The following is a 12,700-nucleotide window of genomic DNA, read 5'->3' on the forward strand; positions in this document are numbered from 1 at the left end:
TTCTATTATGTAACAAGTCCTAAATTATTGCTTGCCCAACCTGTCTCATAGGTGTGTAGTGTGGGAGACAAAATAAAAGGCAACTCTTATGTAAGCTGTATTCAGTTTCTGGAGAAAGAGGGTTATTGATCAAACAAACAAGTCAGAGAATGAATTTCCCCAAGAAAAATAAAATACTCATTGCCCTCCCATATTTATGCTGTACTCTGGCCAAGAAAATGAATAACGGAATAAAAATAGTCCAATAAATCAAAAAAAGTATTTTTTTAAAAATATCTTCAAAAATATCTTTTGAAAATTTTGATACAGATGTTAAGACAATTTATTATTGTTTAAGGAAAAGGGGAGCTCCAATTTTTTGCTCCATAAATTCTTTAAAAGTTACATGTCAAATTGATTTATTTATTGTGAGTATTTATAAAAACCCATAGGTTTTAGTGACCACTTATACTAATTACATGTTTCTAAAGCATCTGTTCCAAATCAAAATGTCAGCAGACACTGTAATTGTTTTTTTATAATAAAGTTTTATTTGGGTTTTAACACATACAAAATACAAGTAAAACATCTTTTTTGAAAATAGCATGGTCCCGGGTTGAACTTCTTTATACAGACACAAAACTCAATTTCATGCTCCTTTTTGTATTCTATTCCATATCTTATACTATTTTACATTTTCTATATAGTTTTTCCCCAGCAGACACTGTAATTGTAAATACACCCCGTGGGTGGCAAAAAAGAAATTAAGATAAAAACTTATAAAAACTCATTTTATCATCCCATTAATCTTCCATACAACAGGTTTGTTTTTTTAAATCAGATTTAAGGTCTGGCTTTACTCCATCGTGTCAATTTTTGAATCAATATAATTGTAATTGCAGATATGTCTATTATCCTTTAAACTCCAAACACTCCCATTAACTAAAGGTGCAATGCAGGATCATGTTTAGCTATGGCAAGGCTCCAAGCCAATATTTCTCAACCTTGGCAACTTTTAGCTGCGTGGACTTCAATTCCCAGAATTCCCCAGCCAGTACTCTTTTTTTTTCCAAACATTTTATTAATTTTTAAAAAACAAACACAAAACATAAAACTTAAAACATCTTTTTTGAAAGCAGCTTGATCCCGGGTTACATCTCTTCATACAGACATAAATTCAAGTTCATGTTCACTTTTATATACCATTCCATATCTTATTACCATTCTAGATTTTCTATATAGCTTCTCCCCTCTTTTCACTCTCTTAATTCTATTTTATTTATTTCATCTCAATTTAAATCATTATATCCTTTGTCTGTCCTGTTTCAACTGTCTATTATCTTTTCTCATTAACACAAAATTTCTCCTGTAATCATTGATTGGAGTACGACGCCTTTATATCTTTCCCCCAAATTTAACACTTATTTTTAATACATAACTTTCATTCGGATTCTGCTTAGTACATTCTAAAACTACACACTATATTTTAAAAAAAGAAAAAATTATAAATACATAATATAATTAAAACAACAATCCATACCAGTTGAACTCTATTGTTAAAATTAATATTCATTTAAATCTTAAACATTTTACACATTCCTTTTCAAATAAGTATCATGCTTCTATGGGAACCCTTATAAGTTTTGCGTAGTTACTTCCCCCCCATTTCACTTATATTTTAAAACATTATGTAATTAAAATGTTCCCATTCCTTCTTAATTCAATTCTCTCATATTTCATTTCATTTATTTTGTTCAAAAAAGAAAAAGTTTCACTAAATTACATCGAATATTTTATCCCATTTTATAATCATATGTTGTTCCAATTTTCTAACATTATTTCTAATACAAATACAACAGCAGCCAGTACTCTTAAAGTTGCCAAGATTGAAAAACACTGCTCTGAACTATGGGAAGCCGTAAAAGCTCTATTTGGCAAAGTGCTAAGAAAGGAGATTACAGTGTAATAATAGAATTTGCCAAGAACAGACACACAATGGGTTGGGGAAGGGCCAAAGAGAAGATGTGAGTCCGTTAGGGTTGGATCCGGCTAAATTAGCCTTAAGACAAAGAATTTTAGATATTGAAGTTGAAACAGGAAGTACTGCCTTCCTCTAATGAACTGTGGGCAGGGGTGGGTTGCTGAGGGTTCGTGGGGGTTCAGCTAAGATTCTGTGCAGTTCAGAGAACCCCCAAATCCCACTCCTGGCTGGCCCTGCCCATCCTGCCCTGCCCCTCCCAGGAGTCCCCACGTGGCCCATTTTCGATGCAGGTAAGTGCCGGGCGCACGAGGGGTTGCTTGGGGAGGGTGAAAAATGGGCCTCCTGGAAGTTTGGGAAGGCCAGAAATGAGCCTGTTTCCGGTTTCCAGAGAGCTTCCGGAGCCTGGAGAGACCATTTTCACCCTCCCGGAGGCTTGAAGAAAGCCTTTGGAGCCCGGGGATAGCAAAAATACCCTCCCCCCACACACCATGGTGCAGGAGGCCGACTAGGCCACATCCACCATGGCCACACCCACCCAGCAATCAGGCAGAGAACCCTTTGCTAAAATTTTTGTGGGTGTATTCTGGGAGAAGAAAGAACTGCAGCCAAAGCAGTGACTGGATAAGAGACAACTCAGCCCACAGAAGAAGAGGAGACATGAAAAAGTAGGATCTCTCCCTAGTTTCCTGGAAAGTAAAGGCAAGGCGGTCGTGGGGAGAGATGCACTTTCAAACTTGCCAAATTCTACTATACCTTTACAATGAAGGTAGCGTTAGTACTCATGGTATTAGTTTCTTGTCTGGACTACCTCAAAGAACTGAGACTTCCCATGAAATATATTTATAAATAATTTTTAGCTCTCAAAGCAACTTTATATCTGCACCAAATGTAGATCTCTAAATTCAGAGGAGAACTTTAACTGTAGTCTGTGTCAGGGTTTCAGAAAAACCCAACTCCGATTAAAAACTCCGAGACAGGCATTTTCTCAAAGTTTCCTTTTATTAGAGTAGGTATACTGGCACATCTGGGAAAACCTGAATCTGAGAGTTCCGGGTTTTCCCTTAGTAATTCAAAAGTCAAAACCTAACCCCGGCACCCATCAGTCCATCTCATGGTCCAACCACCAACCATCCCAACTTGAGACATCCCTTCAACCACTCCTCCTCCAGGTGCAGACATAACATGACCTTGACCAAAAAGAAGAATGCTATGAGGTCTAACTACCAACACACTACAATTCCCCCCTCCTACTTTCCCAGGAACAGGAATGTGGCAGCTTCTGGTTCTAATGTGGCTTCCAGAGCTGACAGTCTGTTTTAATGTTCTTGCTCTAGCTATTTTGGAAATATAAAAGAATTCCTTCTGAAGCACAGTATTGTCCCTGCGGTGTGAGTGTGTGTTGGAAACCGCAGCCTTCTTTATGCTCTTCTTCTTGTCACCCATTGCTTTTAACTACATTCCCAAGGAATTCCAACAGTTTCTATTTTTGCATCATCGGTTAGATAATCTTAATTCCATTAAATGGAAGACCATGTTGAACAAGGTTTCTCTATTGATGTCCTGACCTTCTGGAATAAATCTCCCCCCCATCAACCCTTGATGTAGCCAGCTCCTGCAAGATCAGTTTTTGAAAAATGATTGAAACCTGACTTTTCAGTAGAAATATTGAAAATAAATAAAACAATTAAGTATTACTGAAAAGCAACTGAATGTCCTTATTCATAATTTCCATATAATGTTCTCTCAATGCCTTAAACATTGTTTACGCTAACTTAGTTTGCCCTACAGTAAATTATTATTTTCCAGATGATCCTAACATAGCTCCCATCATTCACAACCACTTTTTTCAACAAAGAACTTGGTATTCCTTTTCTTATCACCCTGTGCTTGCTGCACAGTTTCTAAAGTTGGCAATTGATTGTCCCATCTTTCTACATCTATATTTGGCGTTTTAAGTAAATATTTCCCCTCATTTGTGATATACTTTTATATATTAAAATTCCCCTTTCCACCTAATAGATTGGTTTTTCACTACTTCTTTATTGGATATTCTGAAAATTTATATGTTCATTTATTTTCCTACAAGATGCCTCTAGGCAAAAAATAATAATTTAATAAAGCTGCTTGTTTAAATCCAGTCACTTGCTAAAGAAAATCAAAATAAAATACCTCGCTAATTTGTTACAGGAGGAAACCATTCACCTTTTCAAAGCAAGTAATTTCTTTTGAAGCCCTTTACACCTCAACTATTTTAATCTTAAAAGTGTCACAGAAGAATGGGGTGCTATTTATTAGAAAACATTAAAATTGTTGCTGAACATTGTGCAAGAAAATCTCATACAATTATTTTTTTCATGTGTTGTTAGTAGAAATTGGTTCTTTTATCCAACTTCTCTAAATTGAACTTCCAGTCTCAAACAACAGGTTGTTTTTTTTGCAGAGGTGGGTCAAGAAAATCAATTTAACAGCCACAACTATATAAACATATTTTTTTTAAATGTAATTTTGTGTGCTACCAAAGGCTTCAATCCCAAACTGCTATTGTCCTATAAACAAAGCATCTCTGTAATCCTCTTTTTCAAAAAAATATGTTTTATCTTTTCCACCTTCCCAAAGTTTGATTTTATTTATCTCTTGTAGGATTGGTCTATCTTTGCAAGTTGGGGTCCCCAACCTGTGCGCTGCAGCCCACTAGTAGGGGTTTGCAGCTGGGCCATGGAAATAGCCGGAGAGCATCCGCGCCCACATCCTCACATGCCTGAGCAGTAGGTGAGCGCATGTGTACCTGCTCCAATTGTGTGAACGGCAAGTGCACATATGCCGGCCGCTTGTGGAAATGGAGCTGTGTGCACCCACATGCTTGCCAGATGCTTGCACAAACCATCTCATCCTCCTCCACTAGTCCACAAAACCAGAAACTTTGGGGAACTCTGTCGTAGAGGAAGGACTGATGTCACAACACTATATAACCAGGAGGTAGCTAAGTATTTTTTTTTTCCTTTCTGTTTATACAAAGACAGAGCAAGTTGTTAGGCACCTACCTTTCTCACATACCAATATTAGGGGGAAGACCTGGGTGTCCTACATGCAGTGGTGGATTTCCTACCACTTAGGTATGAGTGCGTGCTTTGTGCGCATGCAGCGTTTGCAACTCACCTTCCGCTGCAAGCCCTGTGTGTAAAACAGCTGACGTGCAGCAATCAGCTATGCCGTGTGAAGCAGCTGAGGTTGAAAAGCTGGGGTGGGTGGAAGGGCCCAGCAGCTGATCGTCGGAGCAAACCAGTTCGATCACAGATGATCCTTGGAGCTACCATTTCGGCTGAACCGGGCCAAACTGGTAGAATACCACCACTTCATATATGTGATAATATTGGTAAAAAGTCACTTCTCAATAAAGAAGTGGGGCCAGGGTGCGAGGACCCACAGGGTTTTGGGGAAGACCTTCAGACTTCCACCCAAAGTTCCCAGCCATTTCACTGTACATATATGTCTAATAATTTCTTTTAATAATTTCTCCCTTTCTACCCTAGCTAAAAAAACCAAAGAGTTTAATCACACAAAGAATCAAGCTGCTTTTTTAATACGTTGTCAAAAAGTTCCAAATATGCCTGCTAAGACTCATTGCTGAAAGGCTTTCATGGTTCAGTAGAAAGACTGTAATTGTCATGGCCCAGGCTCAAGACTCAGATTCTGAATCTGATCCTGAAGAACTGCTCCAACTGAACCTGTGGAATGTTAACCTGAGGAATAGTGGTGGGATTCAAAAATTTTTACTACCAGTTCTGTGGGCATGGCAGAGTGGGTGTGGCAGGGGAAAGATACTGCAAAAATCTCCAATCCCTTCCCACTACTGGGGGAAGATTACTGCAAAATCAGATTCCCTCCCCACCCCACTAACCTGCTTTCCAGCTCCGTTCTCCTGTGCAGGGCAACAAAGGAGGACCCAGCCGATCAGCTGGGACTCGGGAGGCAGAGAATAGATGGGGGCGGGGCCACTCAGAGGTGGTATTTGCAGGTTCTCCAAACTACTCAAAATTTCCACTACCGCTTCTCCAGAACTGGTCAGGACTTGCTGAATACCACCTCTGCTCAGGAGAAACAAGTCCAGGAATCACAGGTTTTTCAAACACTGTCACCGCCTGAATAATTGGGCCTGTTGGTGAGGAGGATGTAAGGCAAGGGTGGACAATTAAGTTTCCTAAAGGGCCACATGAGGAACTGGGACTATTGGGGAGGGTTGGACAAATCGCTCCCAACTGTGCCAACTCACCTGCAATTTCGTACTTCAACTGAGGTGGCGGTGGGTGGCTGAGCTCGGTCCCCTAACACAGTGATCCCCAACCTTTTTGACGCCGCGGCCCGGTACCGGCATCAGCTGGGCGCCGCGGCCCGGTACCGGCATCAACTGGGCGCCGCCATCTTTTTGACGAAAAGTGCTTCCGGTGACCTCACCGGAAGCACTTTTTCGTCAAAAAGATGGCGCGCCAGCGCGTGAGCTTTTTCAGGTAGAAATGGCTTTCTACCCGGAAAAGCTCACCGGCAGCTGGTGCTCCATCTTTTTGATGAAAAGTGCTTCCGGTGAGCTTTCTACCGGAAAAGCTCACCGGAAGCTACTTTTACCAAAAAGATGGCGGCGCCAGCAACCAGCGCCCGGTAAGACTTGTTCCGCGGACCGGTACCAGTCCGCGGACCGCGTTGGGGACCCCTGCCCTAACACAATCACGGCTGTCACCACCTCCTCAGACTGCTCCAGGCGAGGGGTAGAGCTGTGCACGTGCAGAAAAGCATTTTCTCTCTTCAACCTCCCGTGGCTGGCAACTTGACTGAAGGAGCACATGACAGCTGCACAGAGATGGATCTGACTCAGCTTCTCCTGCCCTCTGCAGGGGCACTTATTTACATTTGAGTTCTAATTTCCAACTGACCTCACATAAGTCAGGCAGGGACAGCCAAAGGGCTGGATCTGGCCCACAGAATGTAAAAGGCCCATGGAAGGCCTTTTAACTAAATTCCCAAGGAATCCCAATAATTTCAACAAGTAGATAAGATACTAGAATAGCAATAGCAATAGCACTTAAACTTATATACTACTTCACAGTGCTTCACAGCCCTCTCTAAGCGGTTTACAGAGTCAGCATGTTGACCCCGACAATCTCGGTCCTCATTTTACCCACCTCAGAAGGATGGAAGACTGAGCCTGGTGGGATTTGAACTGCCAAATTGCAGGCAGCCAGGGCAGTCCACAGAAGTAGCCTGCAGTACTGCACTCTAACCCCTGTGCCACCGTGGCTCATGAAAACAAGGTCTATTAGGTTTCTCGCCAAACAAGGGAGTAAATCTCCTGATTGATGATAGCCTTATTTAAAAGCAGCTCTGACTGTGCTCTCTTTACTGGAAACAATATGGTTTTGGGATGCCGTTCCTGTTTGTGAAAGAAACCTTGAACCTCTGCGCTGGCTGGCAACCCTGATCTGGGAACTCTGGACTGGCTTTGGATGCTGTTTCTGCTTAGTCTTAGTTCAAAGCTAACTCTGCAGGGAAGCGTCTCTTGTTTACATTCCTTTGCTTCATTACTAACTCTTGAAGTAAAACTGACAATCTCCTAACAAACCATGTCTGTTTGTGTGAGTGAACCCTGAAGTAAGACAGTAATTGGGATTCAAAGAGATATCTCAGATTACTATCCCCACTATTTTAAAATCTTGTTTTAAGTGTTTTTCTTCTACTATTTAAGCCTATTTACAACATGATTTCTCTATACAAAGTTGAGCTCAAAAGACATACAGTAGATACCATTGAAGGCTTCATGGTTTGTCCATTAAAAGCAATGGACAGGCAGTCCATCCCTTTCCATAAACCAACATTTTCCCGTCAAACACAACCACATGGCCTCACCATAACTAACATGTGCATACGGAGTTGTCTCACAATTCCTGGATACATGAGTGGCAAGACACACCATTAGCAAATAAACCAATGTAATAAAAAGAAAGTATGATCTTGAGGGACGGGAGGAAGAGCTGCCACAAAGACAATGGTCAGATAAAAGAAACCTGAGTCCAGGGCAGAACTGTAACCTGAGAAAACACCTCAGAGAACCGTCCCTAGTTCTTATGGAGAGAAAGGGTGGGGGAGTACAATTTGACCTGCTAGCTTTGGTTTTCTAATTTGGCTGGATTCACATAGCTTAGCTACATTTTTTGTAAATATTTAACCAGTTTGGTTGGCATATGCCCTGACTATATTATATCACAAATGACAGCTCTTAGTCTCATAAGTTTCAAGAGTGAATTCAAGAGGCAGCAGTGTGCTGCAGCTGCCAAAAAAGTCAACACAGCCCTAGGCTGTATTAACAGAGGGACAGAAACAAAATCACGTGAAGTATTAATACCACTTTATACAGAAAGTCCTCAAGCCATAATAGAGCCCAATATTTTTCTTTGCTAAACGAGACATTTGTTAAGTGAATTTTGCCTCATTTTATGACTTTTCCAGCGACAGTTAAGTGAATCACTGCAGTTGTTAACTTAGTAACAAGTTGTTAAGTGAATTTGAATTCCTCATTGACTTTGCTTGTCAGAAGGTCACAAAAGGTGACATTGCAACCATCATAAATATGAACAGTTGCCAAGCATATGAACTTTGATCAAATGACCATGGGGATGCTGCAACAGTCGTGTAAACCATGGTCATAAGCCACCTTTTTCAGTTCCGTTGTAACTTTCAACAGTCACTAAATGAACTGTTGTAAGTTGAGGACTACCTGTAGTGTCTTGATAAGACCACGCTTAGAATATTGGCATCCAGTTTTGGTCGCCACGATATAAAAAAGATGTTGAGACGCTAGAAAGAGTTCAGAGAAGAGCAAAAACATGATTAGGAGACTGTGAAGAACAGTCACAGGAATTGGATATGTCTAATTTAATGAAAAGGGGTGACAAGACAACAGTGTTTCAATATCTAAGGGGCTGCCACAAAGAAGAGGGGGAGTCAACCTATTCTCCAAAGCACCAGAAGGTAAGATAAGAAGTGATGGGTGGTGTGCTGATTGGACAATATATAGTTAGTTTGGGAATGAGAGTTGTCCCCTTAAGGGAATGCTTCATGGGAAATGTAGTTAATGCCTCATGGGAGATGTAGTTCATGTCATATGGTCACATCTGTAATCCTGATTGGTCACTGAATTGATCTCTGGTTGGGCTGGGGGAGTTTGGGGCATTCTTACCTGGACCCCAGTATCATGCTGGTGTCTTCCCTTGCGATATCGTTATGGGATGAAGATAATCTTTTCACACTATGAAGACGACAATGCAAAGATTGGACCTCAGCATGAATCTCAGCATAACTGTGAGTTATACCTTGAGGATGCCCGATATAATCCAATAAAGTAACTTTGTATGGAAGCCTTTGTAGTGTTGAACTGCTTATCCCAGGAATTTTGGGAAGATAAAATATTACCTGGGACAAGAAAGGTGGAAACTAATCAAAGAGCGAACCAACCTAGAAATAAGGAGAATATTCATGACAATTAGAACAATTAATTGCCTCCAGAAGTCGTGGGTTTTAAAGAAAAGATTGGACAACTGTTTTTTTTTTTAAATGATATAGGGCTTTCTGCCTGAGCAAGGAGTTGGACTGGAAGACCTCCAAGATCCCTTCCAATTCTGTTTTTCTGTTATTCTGAATTGCCATGCAACACTGAGAGGACATTACTCAGCTGAGAGTATAACTTGGATGTTGAGAATGACTCAGCCTTCTCAGTAGCATGTCATCTAACTCAAACTCAGCTATAAAGCTCCACATTCTTTGTTACAGGATTCAAATGGAGGGGGGGGGGAATCCACCTCTCACACTTAATGACAAAACTTCCTCTTGTTTTCAAGCTGAGAGCAGCTCCATTTCTATATAATTTCTGGGTATTAATTGAAGGGGTAATGAATATGGACTACAAGCGTTTTGACAGTAACACTGCAATTATATGCTGTCTTTTCCCCCTCATAGGCTTTCCCTGAAGAAGGCACCAGAAATCTAAGAACAATTACAGCATGGGCGGCGATGTGTAGAAAAATCAGCACTAAAATGAAGTAGGGGGAAAGGACCGTATTTTCTTAGAATCTAAAAAAAAAAAAAATAGCCAAAAAATTTGGGGGAATGAAGGTTGTCAACATTTGTATCTGCTCTGACGTTTGCAGCAACTTGCAGACCCAACTTTCAGCAACATGCGATACAGATGATAGATTGGTAGAGATCTTCATATTATTTGTTTGTTTGTTTGTCAGACTTGTATGCTGCCCATCTTGCAAAAGGTGACTCTAATTTTCTAAATATAGCATATATTATATAGCATAGTGTAATATATATAAATTATTGAAAAAATTAAAGAAATTAGAACATGACAAGAAAACCCCCAACAACTCACAACAACACCTGAAACAATTAGTGCACAATGTTTCAACAGAGAACTCACCAAACAGAAACAGATGTTCTAACCAAAGGATTCAATTATGCTATAGCACCCAAAAAATCCCCACAGAATCCATCATATGTGCAGTAGAATCCAGCCTAACTAAATTAAATACAGATGAAGCTGATAAAATAAGACACCAAGTTACCAATATCCTATGCACAAGCAAGCCACCCAAAAGCAACTTACAGAAAAATGAAATTAAAGCACTACAAACCCTGAAAAGAGATAGCAGCATAATCATCCTCCCAGCAGACAAAGGAAATGCCACTGTAGTAATGGACAGAAAAGACTACGAAACAAAATTGACAGACCTACTCCAAGACTCCACATACAAACCCATAAACACAGACCCAACCACATATCTGGAAAAATTAACCAAGAAGAAAATTATAACCAGCCACATAAGCAAAGAGATCCAACACACGATTATACCCAGAGAAATCTTCCAGATGCCCCAAACTATCGGGCCTCCCAAAAATACACAAAGAAGGCATACCTCTCAGACCCATAGTCAGCTCCAGAGGAGCACCACTACAAAACCTAGCTAAACACCTAGCAAAAGAGCTACAGCCCCATGCTGAAACAGCAGCTTCTCATGTACAAAACTCATACCACTTCTTGGAAATGATCAAAGATCTACACGTGGAGCAAGAAGATCTGCTTGTAAGTTTTGACGTGGTTTCACTATTCACTCAAGTCCCGATAAAAGAGACCCTTGAAATCATCAAAAATAAATACCAACCAGCTAAACACCTCATGGAACTAACAGAACACTGCTTAACCAACACATATTTCATATACAAAGGACAAAGATACAAACAAATAGAAGGAGCCCCCATGGGATCACCACTGTCACCTGTCATTGCTAACCTGTTCATGGAAGAATTCGAATCAGAGCCCTGGCCAATGCCATCCTCAAACCCAAACTATGGTTAAGATACATCGATGACACATTCGTGATTTGGCCCCATGGACAAGAAAACCTAAACAATTTCCTAACACACCTAAACAGCGCACACCCCAAAATCAAGTTCACCATGGAAACAGAAACAAACAAACAACTACCATTCCTAGATGTACTAATCTACAAAAAACAGATGGCACACTAGGACACACCATATACCAGAAGAAAACACACACCAACCGCTACCTCAACGCCCAATCCCACCACCACCCAGCACAGATAAACTCCGTGGCTAAAACACTAATTACCAGAACCAAACGCCTGGCAGACAAGACACACATTAAGGCTGAACTATGCACCCTGACTAAAGTACTGACAGCCAACGGCTTCCACAAAAGCAAAATCACCAGCTTGACCCACAAAAACACACTGAAACATAATAGAGACCCAGAAGATGAACAGACCTATGGAACAGCTGTCCTGCCCTACATAAGAGGTACTACAGACAAAATTAGTAAGGTACTACACAGACATCACATCAGGACTGCCTTCAAAACAGACAGAAAAATAGCAGCCATCCTTAGCAACCCCAAAGATAAAATTGACCTGGAAAACCAAGGCATATACGAAGTCCCCTGTGCATCATGCCCGGCCACATACATTGGACAGACCAATAGAAGAATAAGTACCCGCCTGGATGAACACAAAAATGCAGTCAAAAAGTTGGAACACACTTCCTCACTAGTCCAACACATGGAAGCTACAGGTCATAGCATCAACTTCAATGGCACCAAAACCCTGGCCACTATGGAAAACCCTAGCCACAGAGTCATCAGAGAAGCCATAGAGATTGAAAAAAGACCAGAAAGCATGAACAGAAGAGATGATTCCACCAGGCTGTCAATCATTTGGAAGCCTGCACTCACAAACAAAATAATCTCCACACCACAAGCCAGGCAAACACCTGGGCACAAACAGATCCCCCTGATACCTCCAGCTCAAACACACCCAACCAGGCACCCAGATGAAACCAGCTTCCTAACTAATGATAGCCGTCCATTTAGCCGCTGCACTAAAGTCCTCCATTAAAGTAACACAATGCTGCCAGCCAATCAAGATACAAAAGAGCAAAAAACGACAGAAGATATCAGAGACACCCATCAAGCAGAACACAGCAAACTCCGAGACCAATAAACACAGACCAAGACTCCCAACCAATCAGGATGAAGAAAAAATATATTCTGGCACAGCAATAGGCTGCCCCAATATTTAAATCTATATATATATATATATATATATCGATATATATATATATATATAGTATTAGACAGAACATTTTCGTCATTATAGTTGTGCTTTTAAAGTTGTA

Source organism: Notechis scutatus, chromosome 2 (assembly GCF_049901735.1).
Source record: "Notechis scutatus isolate UNSWTSFEM ecotype Mainland chromosome 2, rNotScu1.2, whole genome shotgun sequence".
In the NCBI taxonomy this organism is placed as follows: domain Eukaryota; kingdom Metazoa; phylum Chordata; class Lepidosauria; order Squamata; family Elapidae; genus Notechis; species Notechis scutatus.